The sequence below is a fragment of the Camelus bactrianus genome, chromosome 8 (assembly GCF_048773025.1).
Source record: "Camelus bactrianus isolate YW-2024 breed Bactrian camel chromosome 8, ASM4877302v1, whole genome shotgun sequence".
Lineage (NCBI taxonomy): Eukaryota > Metazoa > Chordata > Mammalia > Artiodactyla > Camelidae > Camelus > Camelus bactrianus.
Window position 1 is genome coordinate 11306413 of NC_133546.1, and position 15418 is coordinate 11321830.

Sequence of the window (15418 nt, forward strand, 5' to 3'; positions counted from 1 at the left end):
AACCTCTAGGATGGGGATGGGGATGGTACTGGAGTGTCAGGACAATGACCATTCTCTTAATCACATCTTATTTCACTTGAGATGTATTATCCAGTGTTTATGATGAGTTTAAAAATATAGATCATTATAATGAAATTTGTGAGGGTCATTATTGTTTACCTTCTTATTCAGGAAGTCCAGGAAGTCAAAGGAAATGTTTACTGTTTGGGAAAATAGGGAGGTATCTTTAACCACAGCCCAACTGAGAAGCAATTATAGAAATTCTGTGCTCATGAAATAAAAACATTCCACAACTACATTGTTTCCTCCTCCACAAAGAAATTAAGTTTGAAAACTGACGTAAATATTGGTAATGCTGCTTTGATGAGCCTGAATTCCTCATGGTGAGGTTAATGAGTTAGAGACAGTGATGAAAAATAAACATCTCTAAGCTGACAGCAAAGGGAGGCTGACAGAATTCCTTTGGCTGGCCGTGGACACAAGTTTGCAGACTCAGATTGGTCATGGAGGATAAGATGGTATATTTGGTCCAGAATAATAACCTCCAAAAGAAATCAGGAAATGTAGGAACGTGATTCCGGTGAAATGAATCATCCGTTGCTCAGCTACTCTGGTCTACTTTCAGTCCCTTACACTCCTCCTGTGAGAAGCCTCCAAATACACAGTGCCTGCTCCAGTATGTCCCCTCACCCAGTCAAAGTCTTTCCTGGTAAGTGATTTTTCATCTTTCAGTATTTGATGAAAGTTTCATCTCCTTGGTGGAGCCATGCCCTGTTACTCCAGGTATCAGATTTGTGAGTCAAATACAACCAGATTAAGATCCTGGTTCTGTTACTTGCTGGCTGTGTGCCTGTGAACAAATACTTCAACTGCTCAAAATTTCCTTTTTGAAACTTGGAAAGTGAATGTGATAATACTTATTTCACTAGACTCTTATAAGAACTATGAGATAACCTCTACGAAGAGTCTCGCACAGGGCAGGCACTCAGTAGAAATGAGTTCCAGTCCTCTGTGTGATCACAGTGGATTCTTGGTATCTCTATTTTCACATAGATCCCACTCCACAGTGATTTTTGATGATCTCCTTTCCCCAATTGATTGCTAGCAGTCTCCTTGAAGATAAGGAACATGTCCTATGCTTATCTTAGAACCTTCTGCACTTTCTTGAAATAGACTTGGGCAGGAGAAGGGACTCGATAATTGTTTAATGAATGAAGAAAGAATACGGGAATAAATTAATAAATGAATAATTAACTGATATCACCTAATTCAGTAGTCTTTAAGCTGTTGTTGTCTTTAGAGAAGCATTAAATGATTGCCTTTAGGATCTACATTGGTGTATGTATGTGGACATGTGGGTATGTGTGCCTGAATGCACACGCACACACATGTGTGCTGAAGACTGAATCTTTCGAAGATGAGCTCAGTGGCTATTGTCTAAGTCAAAGCACAAACTGGATTGGAAGTCAACTTTCCCCTGTGACACCGATGGAAGGAGAGGTGCGCATGTTTTTACGGTTGGGCTGGGGGTGCTTGCGAGTGGTGGTTATCAATTTGCTTCTCCTGGCGTGTGTTTGTGGCTGAGAGAGGTGTTTGGTTCTCACAAATATTGTGGGAGTGAGCCACGATGAGGAGCCCAGCATCTCTGTGGCTAAAATTTGATTGCCCTGCGTATTAAGTAGTAATGCCTTTGACTGTTAATGTCGGCCGTGAGTTGATGACTGGATAGCTTTTTATTTAATTCTTTACAGCACTAGATCTAGATCACCTGGAGGCATTTGGTTTCAGGTGACTCAATGGTTATTTCACAGCCACTTCTATTTAATGATGAACCCGTCCCTCCCATGCTCATTGCCTGGAGAGCTTGACAATGAGTAAGATATATGATAATTTAATTCCTTTAACCTGCTAGAGGGGAAGTCCCTGTTTCCCAGCACTTAGAGAGGATCTGGCATATTGGCAAGCAACCATTCACCAATTCATTAATTCCCAATTATTTGACGAATATTTATTGAGTCTACTATGCGTCAGGCACTGTTTTAGGTACTGAGGATATAACTGTGAACAAAGCAGCTAAGGTTTGGGTTTAGAATTAAATAGATTATTACTGGGAACCTTCTAGATTCCAGGAACTAAGCTGCATTCTGGAGACACACTAAGGAAAAATGAGAGCTGTTGCTGCCCAGAGAATATATGAGTGATGGAGCATCTCCATGGGTGGGGAGAGCATGAGTACCTGTAAAGATGATTTTCTGGTTCCTTGAGTGTTAACACTAAAGAGTCACTGCCCAGCATTGTATGGTTACTTGCGTCTCCACTTTTAGCCCTAAGTCATGCCCCAGGCATCACAATAAACAGTTTCGGCAGAACTTTCCAGCTGTTTACATCTTTAATTTTGAAACAGTTGCCTCGAACTATTCCATTCTTTCCTCCCTTTGGTTTTCCACTTTCTAGATTAACCGCGAATCTTGAACTTGGTGTTCAGATCCTGGGTCCTCCCACTCTCAGAGTTTTCCCTCCATATAAACTTGCTCAGACGGCTCTGGCTTAACTCCTGCCCCAGTTCAGCCAGGCCCAGACCTGGGGACACTCCAGCTGACAGACGTTGTATGAGGCCATCCCAAATCCAAGAGGAGGATTTGAACGAATCCAACGTATTTCAAACCTTGTTTCTCAAAATCTTCCCCAAATACCTGTATCCATTTTTACCTTATGTATATACAATACATTGGATTGAAACTTCAATACTTAAGGCCCTCATAAAACTTAAACCTTTGTTCTTAAACATTACAATAACCCATATAAAAAGTTTATTCTATTTAGAAACCAGACAACACTCCATTAATTCTCTAATCCAATCAATCAAAATGAATTTATTAAGCACTAATTATGTTTATGTCACTGAACTAAGAGGAGAGTTAGATACTAAGATATCAGAATTCCAAAGAAGTTAAATAGAATGAGAAAGCTGACTTCATTAAAAGTCAGCGACAAAACACAATACATGATGGATACCAAATTAGTGGCTCTGGCAGAAAGCTCTGGCAGAAAGCTCTATCAGAATTCAGAGCTGTGAGAAAGATCAGGGCCGAATGGAGTGGAATCTGAGCTGAGCCTTGAAGAAGAGTTGGAATTTCAATAGGAAGAGAGGAGGGGCGGAGCCACAGGCTGGGTTGATGGCGTGAACAAAGACCAAGGGGTGAGGAGGTACCTGCGTCTGGATAACATCAAAGGGCTTCAGTTTTATTGATCTGGCCACAGCCTCCATAGCTTTCAGGCGGTCATTGTGCGACAGTAAAATTTGAGTTCCCAGATAAGAATGACTGGCAGCTTTCTGAAGACTTCAGCTGAAAAGCAGAAAGAGAAATAGTGGTGCTGGGAGGCAGTCTGCTTAACTCTCTAAGGCTTGGATCCCTTTTAATACTGCTAAGGAGAGACTGCCCTTCATCAGCGACTGGACTTTTTATGCTTAGTTTTTCTATTGGGTGGGGGAAAAAATCTCTTTGGTTACTTAACTCAGGTCATTAGAGACCTTCTCTGGAGAATTACCTTTTGCAGATAATTTCACTCACTGCCCAGTCAGATTAAGACCTTCAACCACAGATGATGACATTTCCCACGGACTGTTGCTTCTGTGAACTCCGTTGTGACAGCTTATATTTAAAAGGTGAAGTTGTGCAAACTGTGTGTCTGATGGGATTTTTACATTTGGTATGAAATGTGTTCGGTACAGCTGTGACTAGAGGGCTCTGAGTCTCTATAATTTTGCAGGAATGAACTTAATTAGCCAAGTGATTTCCAGTTTTGTGCCCAGGGCAGTGTGAAGTCTGGTGGTTGGTCCCTGCTCTCAGGTCTGGGTCAAATTGGAGGAATAGACTTCCATCAGGGAGGGATAGAAAAAAATTGCTGTTGATCAGGGGGTCGGTAATGGGTGTTCAGAGGAGAGTAGTTGGTGTGAACCTCAATTGTAGAGAATGAAATGCCAAGAATGTATCCAGAAGGATAGCGCTTGGTGATAAATCTAAGGGCAGAAATAGGACATATCTGAAAAGTTAGAAGTTTGAGGGTTAAAAGCAGGACCGAGTACACTAAGAGGAATGGTTGTTATAGGCAGTTCTTCGAGAAGAGGCTGATGCCATGATGCCTGGGGTGTAATGGTCTCCAACCCAGAGGAACCTTACTGAGACTGGACTTCCTTCTTTCCCCGGGGGTCTTGTTTGAGGAGAGGGGAATGCTGGGCCAGGACTGCAGTGTAGAGGAATAGATGGTGTTTCAGGGAAAGTCAGGGTTGGAATGTGGGTGACCCAACCATCCTATGAGCAAAAGTCACGGGGCCGAATGTCCTCAGAGCATGTGGTTCATGCATCCTACATGGTTGTGGAATCTGAGTGGCAGATGCTGGGCACGTGGCTTTGTGTGAATGGATGGGATCTTAAAAAGCAAAAGGGAAAGGTGGGGGGGGAATTAATGGGGAGTTTGGGATTAGCAGATACAAACTACTACATACAGAATAGGTAAACAACAAGTTTCTACTATATAGCATAAGGGACTATGTTCAATAACTTGTAATAACCTAAATGAAAAACAGTATGAAAAAGAATATTTATATGTATAACTGAATCACTATGCTGTATACCAGAAACTAGCACAACATTGTGAATCAACTAGACTTCAATTAAAAAAAGGGAACTTCGAACGGCAGGGACTTCTAGCTCAGCTTCCTTCGGCTTCAAGCTGGGTACACTCACGTGTGTTCAGGTGAAATCAGGTGTTTCTGTTTGTTTTCATCCTTGTATGTGCGTGTGTTTGCAAGTAATGTTATAGAAATCCCACTGACTCCAAGCACAGGCAGGAGATTTTAATTTCAATGAAACTGCAGTTATTTCATCCAGACTGAAGCCTGACGAGCTTCAGGACCTGAAACTGCTTCCCTAGCTTCTCACGGGAAACATGGTTTCTTGCCTCTGTTTCTCTCTCTGCATTGGATGCAGTGTCCCCGTCACTGCCTTTCCATCTCATTCATGGGCCAGCTTGGCTGCCAGCCCTAATGCTACATCAGACCATCACTGGCGAGGGCTGTCTATTTGGTCGTGCTTTCCCAAGGGAGAAACTGCTTGGATGCTGGGAAGCCCATGGATTGGCTGGCTTGGGATAAAGTGTGCAGCCCCAATTCAGTCACGTGTAGCTGGAGTGACAAATATAGCGATGCCCCTTCAGAAGCTGGAATAAACCACAGAGCTGTGTAGTCCTGAATCCCTCCATCTGCTGCGCTGCCATGGGTTAGGCTGTGGTCCAACCACCCCTCTTGGAAACAGAGGGTCAGACACTGGCACCAGGATGGCTGGCCCAACCAAGAAGAGTACAATGTGGTAGCTGTGGGATGAGGAAGGGGGCTGGTGCTGGAGTCCATGGTCGTAGCATCCCCAGGCAGGAGCCACCCTGCTGCTCCTCACATAGTCCTAGTCTGTCTTTGGTCCTGGCTGTGCCTGTCCCATTTCTCTGCACTTTGGGGTCCACTCCCAGAGCAATGTGCCCTGGCCTGCCGGGTGGTGCGGCTGTATCACCACATCAGAGGGCTTGAACCCTATCCCCTTTAGCTGAGGCATGGGATGGCTCAAGTCTCCGTGGGTTTTTCAGTTCTGAATGGGGCTAACAAGCTCCAAGTTCTGCAGGGAGGAAGCTCTGCAGGGCCACGTGATGTAGATAAGCTGGCTTTGAGGGCAGGGGGTGGCCTGGCAGACCTGACCTTTGAGTAGACATAGTAGATGCAAGTCTGGGGCAAGAACACAGATAGAGGCCCTCCACCTGCAGCCTGGTCCCCTCAGCCCACCCTGCCTCTGTCCTTCACTGCTAGGGCCTCACTCATGAGTGCACCCCCTCCAGCCCACATGTCCCAGTTATGTATGCTCTCCCCATAATCTCACCCACTGGCCGTCCCTCAGCCCGGAGGATATGCCTTCCAACAGTGCAGTGTTTGCTCCCTTAGGAAAAGACCTGCCTCGACCCCACATGAAGTGGGCTCAGCGTCACGTGGGCAGGAAATTCTGGGTCTCTGATGCCCAGAGCATAGTCTAGAAGGGGTGAGGGCTGTGCGCTCAGAGTTGGGACATCAGTTGGGGCTCAGAGTTGTCCCCTGGTCACTTCATCTGAGCAGGATGGTTGTGGCCAAAGAAAGACCAGAACAGGATCCTCTAAAGCAGGGGCTCCAGAGTGTGGGTGTGTGGATGATTCTCTTTTTGTTTGTGGTAGGGAACTATAACCTCGAAAGAATGGCCACTGGGCTCACTGAATCCAGTGTTGCTATTCTGGGTAGCCCTAAGGAGGCAGACAGATCTCATGATCATGAGGTATCAGCCCCTTTTGAAATCACACATCTAAGCCCCAGTTGAGTGCCTCCTGCCATTTGGCGCCATTAGTCTTGGCAAGGGCTGTTGAAATAAATATATGTACATGAATATGTTTTTGGCAACTCTTCCCATCTCCTCCTCCCCTCTCTGCTGCCTGTATCTGTTTGAGGAATTCCTCGGTTTATGGGCACCTGCCCTTTATTATAGAAGTAAAAGATAAAAATTGATACTCACTTTCCCAGCCTCCTTTGCAGCTAGGGAATATGACTTAGGCTCAACTGAGTAGAAACCACTGCCTGGGGTGGAGCTTCCCACCCAGTGTGCAGCAGCAAAGTGGTAGACCAAGAATTGGTCACAGGAACATTGAAACAGGGAATTCTTTGGTCCTTGAAAATGCCTGGGATGGTCAAAGTTCCTGGACACATCACCTCTGCCCACAGCATCCTCATGCAGCCAAGTGTACTGTAAGAATACAATTTTCTTTAGTGCTGTGGCATGAAAAAGACTGGGAGGCACTGGACGGGAAATTGACCCGGAAGCTGGTGACAAGTTATAGGGACCTTGGAAGTTCCTCTTTGTGGCAACATGGTGGTTGCCATGAGATGCCGTATCAGGAGCTACCCTGGGCTAAGTGTTTTCTCCTGGGACCATTTCTGAGACATAGTTCTCCATTCCTTCACTTAATATTTTAAAAATTTTAATAGACTCATTTTCTGTTTGAATCCGTCAGGGTTCTGTGATGGCGGTGCAGTAACAGCGATTGTAACAGCTACAACAGACAAATGCTGTGGGAGGGGAACCGGTCACGAGAGCAAATGCTTCTCTTTCTTTCCACTCCAGGATAAATCTGAGCCAGCTGCAAACTTTTTTTGGACAAAGATATTCCTGAAAAAGTCACACACTATAACATTTAGAGCTTGAAGGGATTTTGAAGATTCTTCTAGTTCAATCTCCTCATCATGCCACTAAGAAGCCAAACTGAAAGGGCTCGCAGGCTCCTGCAGTTAATGGAAGAATCTCTAGACATTCAGAACCGTGCTTTTCCCAAAGTCTCCCATCATTAAAAAGAAAAGGTTTTTGTTGTTGTTGTTGTTGTTTAGTTTTTTTTCCCCCAGAGCAAATGCAATCCAAACTAAGGATAAACTGAGCATTTTTCCCAAAGTTAAAGTTTGCAGTTAGTTGGTTCCGTAAAGTATTGATGACAAAGTTGCTCAGTAGTCAACACTTCCATGGAAGGCATTCCACCCCAGTGAAATGTGGTTTATTTGTATTATCTGAGTGGGTATTTCCCTTAACAATGCCATCTCTCACTTTTTAATAAAAACTTGGACCATGTTGGAGTCTAGCTGTTCCTGGCTTTCCCTTTTCCATAGGAAAGAATGCTTTTAATGGCTTTATGCTAAAGCAAATACTTTTCCTCCTGATGCTTGTGAAACAAGCCAAATGCATTCTTTGCTCTTTTGGAATTTTCTTGTATGTTATTTATTTATTTTTTAACATGAAAACTGTGCCAGGCAGCTAAAGAAGTTGCCAAGTAAGTTTCATCTGGATTAGCAAGAAGCCTTAGAGCTTCAGAAGGTTCAAATTAAGCAATTAAAAGAGGATTTGCGAAGAATCACTTTTTAAAGGTTCTTTGTTTCTTTTGTTTGATGAAATGAAATGTTTTGTTTGAAGCAAATGAAAGATGCCTGGGGGGTGGGAGTTAGGGAGGGGGAGGGGCTGATGGGAGGAATTACCAAGGGGTGGAAGGAAACTTTTGGGGGTGATGGGGGTGTTCATCAACTTGATAGGAGCAGACATACCTCAGAACAAATTTAACTGTACACTTTTGGCACGTGCAGTCTGTTCTATGTCAATTATACCTCAAGAAGGTTGTTTATCAAAAAATGAAACAACAGTTCAAACTCCTGCGTTAAAGACCATGTAAAATGTTAGGGAGGGAGAGAGAGCCAAAGGGTTGGAAACTCTGCTGACCATGCTGTTCCAAGTGGCCGGCGAGGATGCGGAAAACATTACTGAAAACCAGCTTGCCCACTCAGCTCAAAGGTGAACGCCAGATCAGAAGACCCACACTACAACCAAATGCCATTTCTTCATGAATTGCACTTCTGGTGGCCTCCCCCGAGATCTGCTTTCTCTAAACTCCTTGCCCTAGGTTTTCTGAGTCCCTTGATCATCTTGTGTTGAAAAAAAAATTACCTATTTACTTTTCAGAGGAGTGCAGCAAGGATTTATGTTTATTAAGTGTAACTCTATAATTGATCTGGTTTCCTGGAATGTATAGATCAAACTCTTAACCATAAGCTCCAAGGCACTGCTCAAATGATTATGTTCCACAGGAATTCACTGGAATTTCATCACGTGAGGTACTGTGTGGAATAAATGGGGGAGACGCTCAGAAGCAGAGGCTGAGCTCCTGCTGAAATGATGAGAAGCAGGGTGACCAGGTAATTTATTATCCCTACAGAGATACTTCTGAGAGTGAAAAAGGCCACTATTGGTATTTATGTTGACAGCACAGACACGAACTAGAACTGTGCCTGGTAAAGCAGGACGTCTGGTCACCCTGGTTAGAAGACTCTGACTTTTGTAAAAGTAGAAATCGATGAGCTGAAGTCACCCTTTCCGTGTGCTAGGGGGCACAGCAATCCTCACACAGACAAGGGGCCAAAGCTGAACCTACCCCGTGGATTTGCTTTACTTGGAGTTGGAGAGCGAACTGGGGGAGGGAAGGGAGGCAGGGATTACTCACAGGGATCTCAAGGACGCCAGCCGGCCACTGGTGACAAGGACCGATTGCTCCTTATGGGAACTTTGGGTGAATCTTTCTTTATTTCTTTGACCCAGGAAGCATCCGGGCTATATATAAGCAAATCTCTGCATAATGGCAACATATTCAGCCTCTCATATTTTAAAAAAACATTGGTTAAGGCAAATATGACTTTTCTTCAATTCAAATTCCTAAATATATCATCATCTCTGCAGCTCAGAAGCAAAATTTGGGCAGGCTCTTTCGATTATCTGTTTTGTTTTGTAAAAAATTACATTTTTTATAGTTTGTACTTCTTTTTCCTGCACTCTTAGCTCGAATTTGAAAATGAAAGAGTAGGTGGCAACGTCACAGAGATGAGAGTAACAAAAGGTTTTCAGTATGAAAATATCTTTAATATCCTGCCTGGGTATTAAAGAGACAGGACATGTCTTGGATAAGCTCTCATGAGTCAACAATAATTAGTTTTTATTGCACTGTATTGAACAGCTTTTCCTAACGTGTGGTCTTCTCCATACACGGTGGTGTGCAGGGCTCTACATGATTTCATTCTTGCTTATCTTGCTAGCCTCATCTCTCAGTCCTTGCTTGACTCATACTGTAAATTGTAGCAATATTAAACTTCTTGAAGTACCCCCAGTGCCCACACAGACGACTTACAAGACTTTATGAACAGCTCTTTAAGTCCCTTTTATTGCTATGTTCTTTGTAAAGAATGTACTTCTTTCTGCCTCACTCTTACTCTTTAAACATGCAGTGGTCACTGCTTCCAGGAAGCCCTCCCTACCTCCTTTCCTGACTTCTCCCCAAGCTATGTTAGGGTTCCTTTTCTTCCCCTCCTTAATATGTATGCAACTCTCTATTACTTACTACGTGTCATTTTATAGTTATAAGCTTATATCTTTGTGCCTGACATGCATTGATTGAACAAGCATCTGGAAAACCAAATCTGGTATAGAATGTTCTCTCTCTCTCTCTCATGGCCAGCACAGTTGACACAGAGTAGGTGTTTCCAAGGCCTAATGAAATTGTACATGAACCTGGGAAAACAACCAGCTGAAACATTTCCAAGAAAGACAGGTGTGCAAACGATTCCCACTGAGAGTAGGTATGATGCTGTTGACTTTCCTGCTTGTGAGCCAGCTTGGCTTCCTCATTTCCTCAGAGTAAATATGCGCACGTATTAGATAGAAGCAGATGCGTAGAATTGAAGTGCAGTGGTGCTCCCATCAGGTCAGAATAACACGGGCTTGGTTGAGCCCGCAATATTGGATCCATTTTTAACTATCAGTTTATTTATGTCAGTTTCAGGTTTTTTTCTTGGAACAGAGAAATGCCACATATTTAACTGCACAATTTTAAGGAAAACGGTGGTGATGTAAGAAATAAAAAGTGTTACTTCCAAACTACTACTAACGGCCGTTCAAGGTCTCTTTTTCCAATGTCCTTTTTGACTTAGCAAACACTGAACACATTTGGACAGCATCTTTAGTTTTGCAGAAGTACGTCATCTCAATTAGCAGGGGTCTAAAAAGACTGGAGGAGAAAATGATTAGAAGAGTTCAAATATATTTAGTTTTTCAACTTTCTGAACTCTTAATGATTATTATATGTTTAAATGGTAAACTTAAAAAATTATTATTCCAAAAGCTGGGAATCAGGAATTGAAGTTTGTACAATCTGTTCCCCAAATTAATGTCACTAGGAAGTTAGCAAAAAGCAGAGCAATCTAACCTTTTTATTTCTGAATGCAGAAGAGAAAGTTCGATCTACTTATTAAGTGCACATGAGTATAACTATTTTTAACTATACAGATATACCAGTGGGATTTGGGATGGCTAGAATATTCAAACCAGAATTCCTAGTCAATTGATCAAGACAAATGGGTAAAAGGGCAAAGGAAGGTGGCTCTGGGTATATCACCCAAAGTACACCTGGGTTGAGGTTTGCCAATGCTTTCCTCCGTAGAAGCCCAATGCTTGGGAATTACCAGTTCAATGTGCAGCAGGAGGAAGCATCAGGCTTCTGTGAGGTCCTTTCTTAGCAAGCCAAGGCTGAGGCACGTGTGCCTTCTGATTTTACATGTGTTACCAAACTCAAGTTCGGCTGCTTGTTGCTCAAGAATCCAATACTGAGATACAAGTGTTGGGTAAAAGGAAAGATAGCTTTATGGAAAAAGCCAGTGATCCTGGGGAGAAGGTAGACTGATGTCCCCAAGAACAAACTCCCTGGTGCTGATCAGGGGGCAAGAGTATTTAAAGGAGAATTTCAAGGCTGTATGCGGAGGGAGGGGGCTATGTTCAGAGCAGCACGTCAGCTCCAACAATCATCCTGAAGTTGGTCATGTGGTGATCGGATCAGCATCATCTTGATTGTCTTAAATACAGTTAAGCTTTAGTTCCAGGGTTGGTTTGTTCCCATCTCCTTGAGGCCAGTTTTCAGAATTATGCAACATAGAGCAGCTTATGTCATGGCTACAGTCTGGTCATCATATAGCTAACTTCTTCCATCTGGTGGGGGCTCCAGTATCTGCAAATCAGCTCAAAGGACATGGCTCAGAATATTATCTATATCATAGACCTTAAGGAAGAACCTAAAGGTCCCAGACTTTCTTTAATGACTAAACTATTATTATTTGTTCCTGGTTTGACTGCTTTTTTTGATTCTGCATGTTTTTCATTTCTCTGATTAAATTTATTCTTTGGCTAAAGCTTTTCTACAAAAGGCAGGTGAAGGACCTGGTGTGTAGGGTCTGTCCTGGGAAGACCCTGTAGGTTCCTGCTCTGTTATACATGTACCAAGCCGATTAATTACAGTGCCTACTGACATGAGTTTTGTTTGTTTATGTTTATTTTTTTGTTGTTGTTTTTTAAATACCAGAACCCCCCCGGCCACCTCCTCTTGCTTAGTGACGTAGTATCTGATAGCTGTGCAGGGCTTACCTCTGATGGGCCCAGCATGGAGCACCCAACCAAGAGAGGATGTGAAGGACTGTGTTCTATGGGAGAATGGCAATTAGCTAAGCCAGCCAGACTAGTTCCCTCCAAAACTGTTTTTGAGGAATGCAGAGCAGACTCTCAGAAAGATGGAAGACACATAGATCAAAGCAATGGCACTTGGAAAGAAAGACCACGTGTCTCCAGACCCACCTAATATTCTCGTCGCTTTTAACCTCTGGTGCCCACATAGCTTCATGTGTGCCCACTTTTCCTAAGGTGACCTGAGAGAGTCTCTGTTTCTGATAATCAAGAGTCTAATGACCAAGGGACAAAAGATAGCTGCATGAAACCCTACCGCCAACAAAGAAAGAGTTGCTAATCAGAGACTCTCAATAGAAGGAGAAGTGAAGAAAAAGATGCTAGCTGCAAAGCGTCATTCCTTTAAATCTCCAAACAAATGCCAGAGACTCCTCCCTAAGCCAATCCTTGCTGGCCACATGGAAGCATGATCAGATCAAGATCAACCGAAATCATGGAAGAGGATGTGCCTAAGACAGAGAAATAGAAGTTCTAGTAATCATTTAATCCACTTACATTGCTAGGAAATTAACTTTTGGGCAGAAGATGGAAGTCCGTTCTTCGTGACATACATATGGTCAGAAAGCTTTGGTTTCCTGGAACTGCTATTTAAAATTCCAAGTATCTGAGAATAATTAGAGGCACTAAAAATTTGACTGTTATTGACAAGTTCAGGCAGATACTTAATATATATTCCATTTAAGGTCTTATTTTCTGGAGGGCAGTAAACATGCATTTGTGAACCCTTTCTTCATGAAACACACAGAGAAATGTGTAGTCAACACTTTCGTGATAGTGGTGGTGGTGGTGGTGGTTGAGGATTAGAGTAAGAGTGCAGATAATTATGAAGAATGTAAATTCTCTCTTTTAAGCAGAGAACCAATTTGGCTCTCTTAACTAGAGCTATTGCCTAATCAGTCAATCCAAGAGCCAGAATGGCAAGGAGCTGGATTTATTAAGGGTGTCAGAGACGTGTACTAGTCTATGAATGCCCTTAGTAACAGGCTTTTGGATTTCACATAAATTGGAGGAGTATAGCATTGTAGAAAGAGATCAAAAAGATGACACAAAACTAATTGTGTACAGATTTGTAAATTATATAGTAAGGCTACGTACTTCAATTACACTGTAAGGTCAATTACATATAATTGCAATTCTAGCTCATGTGCTTGCATAATTTAAATTTACTCAAACTTTACTACACGGAGCAAGCTGTAGCACACGGTTATAATTTTAAAGTAAATCTCTAATTATATCACACAATAAAAATTTTAAAATGGCTTTAACATTTTGATGAAACTTCACCCACTTCCAAAGGGGAAACATTGTCCAGCTATACTTAGAATCCACAAATCTGGTAAAAATTTTCCCTGAAACCAACCAGAAATGGCATATTCAATCACCAGTAAGTCATGCCTCAAGATGAAATGCCAGCTTAGTTTTTCAAAACTCAGTTCCTACAAACCTCTTTGCTTAATACATTTTTATTAGCACTTCTCATATTTGTGAATATGACCAAACCACACAAATGAGTGTAGGTATCCAATATCATATATTTTTTATTTAAAAAATTCTTATTTTCTTTTTTCTCAGTTTTATTATGTAAAATTACTAGTTTGACTGCACATACACATTATATTGCATGTAAATACATATAAACAGTACACTGCACATTTTTTTAGTTTTCATATATGTACTAATTATTGTTTCTAAGAACAGATTAGATGTTTAGCTTTTTAAACTTACATAGTTATCAAAGGAATAAAGCCAACTACAAAATAAGAATCAACAGAATGCGGTAATCCAATCATAAAGGACAGTCAGATGTGCTTACACATACCCAAGAAATCAATCATCTTAGTTGCAAATAATAAGTAGTTCATTTGTGTCCTTATTATTATTGTTATTCATTTTTAGGTTTTTCATATAAATGATGTCATATGGCATTTTTCTTTCTCTTTCAGGCCTCTTTCTCTTTTCTCTTCACTTTGAATGACAGTCTTCAGGTCCATTTATATTGCTGCCAATGGCATTATTTTTATTCTTTTTTATGGCTGAGTAGTGTTCCATTGAATATATGTACCACATCTTCTTTATCCAGTCATCTGTTGATGGACCTTTGGGTTGTTTCCATGTCTTGGCTATTGTAAATATTGCTGCTATGAACATTGGGGTGCATATGTCTTTTTGAATTTTATTTAAAAATTCTTACTTTCTTATATATAACTTGGGTTCCTTTTGGCAGGGTTTGAAGTTGGAAGCCCTCTGGCCTGGGACCTTCTGAGTGGGTTCACCCCTCACCAGCTGTTCGGCCTTGGACGATCGTATCTCTTGGCCTCTGTATCTCCTCAGTTCTCAGTTCCTTATCTGTAAATGGAGGGGTTGAGTAGATCAATGACTTTCAAATTGTGTCTATAAAGCCTTGATGTGACTGTGAACACCCTTAGGGGCCTCTGGTGGGATGGGGGCAGTGTGTAGCAGCGGCTGGAGCTCTGGGCTCCCACGGTCCCTGCTCAAATGGAACAGTTTTACTTATGTCTGCGGGATTCATGGGAGTTCTATATGAGCTTTCATTTGATGAAAGTGTTGTAAAGAAAAATGCCATATGACATCATTTATATGAGGAATCTCTATAATAATAATAATAATAAGGACACAAATGAACTACTTATTATTTATAACTAAGATGATTGATTTCTTGAATACATGTAAGCACATCTGACTGTCCTTTATGATTGGATTACCGCATTCTGTTGATTCTTATTTTGTAGTTGGCTTTATTCCTTTGATAACTATGTAAGTTTAAAAAACTAAAGATCTAATCTGTTCTTAGAAGCAATGATCAGTACATATACATAAACTAAAAAAATGTGCAGTATATTGTGTGTATGTATTTACATGCAATATATGTAGATGTGCAGTCAAACTGTAATAATTCTACCTAATAAAACTGAAATAGGAAAAAAAAATGATTTGCAAACCATTAGGCTAGATAAAAATTAAGGTTACTATTTTGTTCTAGAATTAAATTACTCTACTCCAAGCACCTAGATGAGTCTGGTATGAAATGGCTCTTAAGAAATATCTGGTGAATGGGTGGAGCTCATGCCTTTAGGGGATGAATAACCAAATGGAAAGATCTTCCTCATCTTAGAAAATACTGTATTGAAACAATGCTTCTTTTATCCTATTGCCATCACACTTTCTATCATTTCTTAATCTTTCAATTTTGTAAGCAGCAAAAGGGAATGCCTGTTCTCCACCTAAATGTGCCCACACTGAAA